Raw genomic sequence first — 6000 nt, 5'->3', positions numbered from 1 at the left:
GTTGGCTGTTTGTATATTGGCAAATGGTTTATTTTTTTCAAAAATCATGGGTGTTTTATCCCTTCTAATAGTGAAACAATCCAAGAGGCTCCACTTGTACAGAAATCAGGATTTTCCAAACATGCCAACCACAAGAGTCACCTGATTAGACACAGGTTCCCAGACAGCTCCAGGGAATCGGCATGTCGAATAATTGACTCTAGTCACCAAACAAGTTTGGGCAACACTTCCCTGCAGTGGTTTCCAATCATGATCTGTACTGGAGTTTCCTGGAGAATATAAAAGTAGCTGCAGCAGCAACTTATGCCTAGCCCCCATCCCAGACAAGGTGAATCAGCACCTCTGGATGGCCATCTCTTGGCTTGGCCACTGATGTTTTTCAAAAGCTACCTAGATGCTGCTAACCATCTCAGGCCCTGTCCCCAGGCCCTCTCCAAGGCAACCTGCACCAGAACAAGCGCTTTGTTGAAGGTTAAGAAGGCTGTTCTAGCGGCTTTCAACAGAACACATATCTTTCTACCCCGGGAAGGATGGATTTTTGCTCCCCTCTCCCTCTTCCCATCACATCACCACCAACAAAATCAACTCACAGTCTTTTCAGTGGTCTTTTTCTTTATACTCTTGGCCATTGGAAGCCAAGTGAAGAGGGACAGGATGAGGTAAACCTATCGGTTCCAAAATCATTTATTAAAGTATGTTAAACAGTGTCACACTGCTCTTACCCAATCATATGCCCCGGAAAACTTTAATTGGCAGTTTCTACGTCATGTCCCAGAATCAAAAACATGAAGGATCACTGGCATTCACATCTGTGCATTCATTTAGACAGTTTTCTTTAATTAACGATGAAGACACTACAGTTCTAAGTACCAGACAGAATCAGGGGGGTGAGGGGAGGGGGCAGAAACTGAAAATAAGCATAACACTATGAAGAAAACTTGGAAAAAGTGACTCTAAATAAAATTATATACCTGGCCTGGTACCCATTACATATATACATAATACATATGTTATACACATATATACAATAAATGTTTTGGTAGCAATACAGACCATGCATTGGTCCTTTTGAACACAGATGAAGTAGCACCATGAGCAGCACCACCATCTTAAGATGATAAACCAACCTGCACGTATATTAAATGAAAAAAATATATATGTATTGAATTTGGCCCACCCTGTAGCCAAGAGTTGTAAGGAAAGAACTTTGTAACAAAAATGGTTCTGGGAGCTACATCCTTAAGCTGAGAGCAAAGTTCTAAGAAAAAAAAAAAAAAGCACTAAAAATGTCTATACAAATACAGACACATTTTCCTGTTTACTGAATTTGTCGTATCATGTGGCACATTGGTTAACACTGGGGAAATTAACAACAGAAATAGAGAGATTTAAATGCCAGATGAATAGCCAAAGTCTATAATACCAGATCTCTTGGTATATACATCACAGATGCCATCATCAGTGAACGAGGAAAGGAAGACAACTCTTCAGCTACGCTGTATGTTTTTCTAATCACATTAGTTAATTCTGAGCTCTTGATTACTGAAAAATTCATTAAGAGTAGGGTCAAACACCTCCAATATCATCCCACATCCTCCCAGCACCTAATTTGATACTCGGGTTACAAGTAGGGAAGGGACCCCATACGCCATCTGACCCATACCTTGTCTTTTCACCCTCAGGAGACTGATTTACAGAGCTATAGAAGGACCCTCACCATCTTCTCTGGCTTGGCTTCGGAAATGACCAATAGCACCAAGCGTTTAACCTCCTGATGGTCTAGTGACCACAGGCTCTATTTGCCCCCCATGACTAAACTCACAGAGTGGAGGTCTTTCTCTTACATTTGGCAAGGTCATATTTCCTCACATCCCTAGAAATGTGTGCTTCTTCCTTTCAAATTCGTCAGCAGCCTATATAAACGTAGCATTCCCTCCGACGAATATACGTGAGGTCCTAGAACACTAACTCCCCTGACAAGCCCTTGCAGAGGAGTAAGTTTCTATCTGGCCTCCGTCCATTCTCCTCCCCATGCCTTCCAGAGGGTGCTGTCTCTCCCCGGTCAAGGTCTTAATTCCTGCGGCGTTTCTGGTTTCAGCGCCTGCTTGTGTGATGGACCGACCTGCAGAGCTCGGCCACAGCAGTTGGAACAATGCACATTAATCTCATTTTTGGTGGCTCTGTTGTCAGTGGATGATGAGCTCCCCTCCCCCATTCTGAAATCACCTGCAGTAAATAAAACTGAAAGTTTTCAACGACACGGTATATTGCATTCAGGATGCAAGGCGGAACAAAGCAGGGCTTCGGTATTGTCAAATACTGTTTCTTACAGTATAGTAAACCTGTTTAATACTTTTAACATCTCAGATTTAAAAGACACCTAGGAGGCAAGCGTCAGGGAAAGAAAAGTTACAAATCTCTACTTCTGGCTAGGTGATTTTTAGAAAATCCACTTTTGCAGTCAACGCAGGTTAGTTGAGAGTCCCTGACCTTTGAAAGTGAGCAAGAAAGAGCCTCAAACGTACCATCAGTACTGAATCGTCATTATTGACTCAGGTGGTTGATCATTAACGGATTCTCTTCACTTTCAGCCGGTTCTAGGGCTTTTTTTTCTTTTTTTTTGCCCAGAATAAAGATATCATCAAAGTCATGGAACATATTTGTTCTCTCCACAAAGGAGAATTTTAAAATTCTGCCCAAGTTTCTAAGAAAGAACAGTGAAAGGCTGGTCTCGTGAAGAAAAGTCACTAACTTATAGGTTAACCAGAGGCCACTAGAAGTCCCATTAATGTAAGCCCTTGACTGGCCTACAAATACTTTGAAATGGATAAAAGCCAAGTCTCCTGAATAGGAACTGAACACAAGGACTTAGCAGCTGAAGGTCAACCCCTCGTGTAGACAGAGCATGAGTTTTTGCCTTAAATACCAGCAACTTCCAGTTTTAAATGGGTGAAGTTTGACACCACCAGAACATCCAGCTCAGGGACCACTAGAAGCAGCTTAAGACTCAACAAAATGTCAGAGAAACAGAAACCAAGAGATGGTTTTTCCAGCCTGGTTCCTTTCTTGTTCTCACCCAAAATATGTTGATAACCCCACAGACAGAGGTATCTCGGTAATACACATTCAAAGTTTAGGTTGCTTGAGAAATAATAACCACCTTTACAGGAAAATGGGTGGGGCTGACTGTTGATTTCTCTGTAACTATTTATGTCTCCAATGGAAGAGAGCGGAACAGCTTGCTTCCTTCCTACACAAGCAAGAGTATGAGTCAGAATACTTGAAAAATGAAAGCTAGTTTGACTAAGAAAGTCTTTTTTGTGAAAGAGTTAAAAAAAAAAAAACTTTCATATCAAATTTTTAAAAACTGGTCGTGTTCTCTCCTAAGAGGAAATGATGTCATTCAGCAAGTTCCTTGAAAACAATGGATTCTTATGACTACAGACCTATTGATCTTAGAAATTGATGAGCGTGCAAATGATTAGAATCTGTAGCAATGAACATTGTACAAGAGTCTGTGAGGTACATGCCATCCAGCTGAGCTAACAGTAACCCAGGCCTCAGCGGGGTGAGGGGTTCCAGTGATCTCCACTCCCTTTTGAGTAGAGCATGGGAGCCCTGACCCATTGATGAGCAGCCACTGCAATGGCCCCCAACCCTGGCCCCTTCCTGGCAGCCCCTCCCCCACCCGGGGAGCTCAATCCTTCAGTGAAAGAAAATGTTGCTCCTCTCAACAGCAGGACTGGGAATTCCCGACAGAGAGTTTACACAGACTCCAAGGCAGCCTGATGCTAGCCTTAATTCACCGAACCTTTCAGAAATTTCCCGCTCAAAAGATTTAAAACTCAGTAGGCAATTTCTTGATGTACGTTGATTGCCATTTCTTTTTCACAAGGAAAAATTCCAAGATGTGTGTACTTTCCAAACAAGAAAAGGATTAACATTTTCACTGCTGACTAGATGTTTCCATAGCAGGTCAGTACGCTTTGATGTGCTCTCTGTGCCCTGGGTTTTATTAACGAATCACGCATAGGCCAGTAGCCACCAGGGCAAATGGACCAAATTACATTCAGTTAAATAATGTAATACTGGATGTTCTCAGAAAACATGAGATAAGAGTCTTAAGGAAAGTGACATGTAGCCCTGGTCACGATAAAAAAGTACGTTCTGGAATTTTAATTTCTTGTTAGAAATGAAAGACAAGTACTCACTTGTCTTACATCTTTCTTGAGACAGTGCAGGAAATGAAAGATCCTAACGTGTGCGACAGAAAAAAAAAAATGGTGGCAATGGAACAGGAAGCTTACAGAAGTGGGGGAGGGGGAGAAGAAAAGATCAACAGTCTCTAGTTTATTATGAATAGAAAGAAATTTCCAGAATTTACAAACACCCACATTGTTCATTCCAAAGAGAGCTTTTGATGCAAAGGGATCACCCATTCTCCTCCTCTTTACAGTATATACAATGGAAGACACTGATTTCCGTTCCTTGTAATTCTGCTTCCAATCAATTGTCGATTTTAAGCTGACACTTGAAAATACCCAGTAGAATATATCCTTCTTTAGTTTAATTAACATGGCCTATTGCCTTAAAGAAAAAAAAATACAAAATTAAGATCAATTCTTGTAAGGATCTCAGCTCAACATCAGGGTTATATTACAAGAGACAGTATCAGCAAATAGAACTATACAATTGAGAACCATCTATGGCACTATGATTCTTATTATATTACTTTTCTCAATTACAATCTTAAAACAAGGATTGTACCCTATTCTACTCTTGTTAGCCTTGTTTTAAGCATTTGCTCCACTCTTTACAACAGGACATTGTATACCTCAGTTCCACATCCCGAAAAAAGATGTGCTGTAAGAAAAGTTACATTTTAATTAAAAAAATTACACATATAAATCAAAAACCTATGTTAAATAGTTAATACTCTCTCCACCCAACGCAAACAGTTCCGTATGAAATAATTTACAACGATGCTCTGTCGTACGCAGTTTCAGCAGCAGATGAAATGTGCCTTGTAAATGCAGTGAGCGTAAACCCATTCTCTCCTGGCACGGTGGGGGGGCACATCAGCGCATGTGGCCAGCTAAGTCCTTAAGGTTGAAGATGAAGTTTATGCAGACTCATTGTTCTGGTGTCACAGTGCTTTTTTCTTGGCACGATATAGAACGTGCAGTTCAGTCAACAAACTCCTGAGGATTGTGTAAAGTAAACAAACTGAAAAGGATGCATCGTACCATCTACTGAGGAGGAAGATGTGAGGTCCTGGTTGTGAATCATGAAATATTTAGAGTCTGGGTACCCATGAGTTAAAGGAGGATTTGCTGAGGTCATTTAGGTCTTCATTCTGAAATGGAAAATGAAAGAATTTGTCACTACGGGCATCTCAAAATGCATGTTTGATCATTTCTTTAGGGTTTTTCTTTTAAAAAGGGCAGCACCAGATAAACTGAAGTTACGGGCACAAGCAGTACTGAGTACTTCAGTACAGTCAACAAACTGTATTTAACTTCTTTTTTCTTTCAAAATGCAAGAGTCTAAAGCAATCACAAACTCAAAATAGTCAATATTAAGTCAGTAAACCAATCGATGTGATGTGGAGGTTTCAGAGGTTTAGCAACACAAAAATACAAAACACTTTGATGTTCTTATGATCAAAGCAAAAAAGCCCACTGCAGTTTTTGTGTAAAACAACCACAAAATATGGTAAGCAGGTTACAGTCAGGCTATGCTTAATCTTCTTTTGGTTAAAAGTCAACGACAGATTTTAGAATTTGAAGTTGCAGGGCTTAACATGACAAAATCTGAAATCGGTTTTTAACCTGACATTGGTTAACAGGAGAATTTTAGACGAAAAAGGAGATCCAAGCAAAAGAGACCTAGTTAATCGTTAACTAAACAAAGGGGTTCCGATTTAGGTCTAACAGAAATAAGTTATTCTGGCACAAATACGACATTTCTTCTATGCAACTTAAAAAGTCAGACCTCAAG

General features: G+C 40.4%; 1 protein-coding gene across 1 annotated transcript in view; it reads right to left on the bottom strand.

The window, feature by feature from the left end:
* Positions 1–606: 606 nt before the first annotated feature.
* Positions 607–6000, bottom strand: part of IRS1 (insulin receptor substrate 1) — a 60825-nt gene continuing 55431 nt past the window's right edge. Inside the window, exon 2 of the mRNA XM_057744577.1 lies at positions 607–5356. The gene's annotated coding sequence lies outside the window, so the exon portion shown is untranslated. The remainder of the gene's footprint in view (positions 5357–6000) is intronic.

This window comes from Hippopotamus amphibius, chromosome 8 (genome assembly GCF_030028045.1).
Source record: "Hippopotamus amphibius kiboko isolate mHipAmp2 chromosome 8, mHipAmp2.hap2, whole genome shotgun sequence".
NCBI classification, from domain to species: Eukaryota; Metazoa; Chordata; class Mammalia; order Artiodactyla; family Hippopotamidae; genus Hippopotamus; species Hippopotamus amphibius.
The sequence above is the reverse complement of the archived record's forward strand: the minus strand, read 5'-3'. Positions and strand labels throughout refer to the sequence as shown.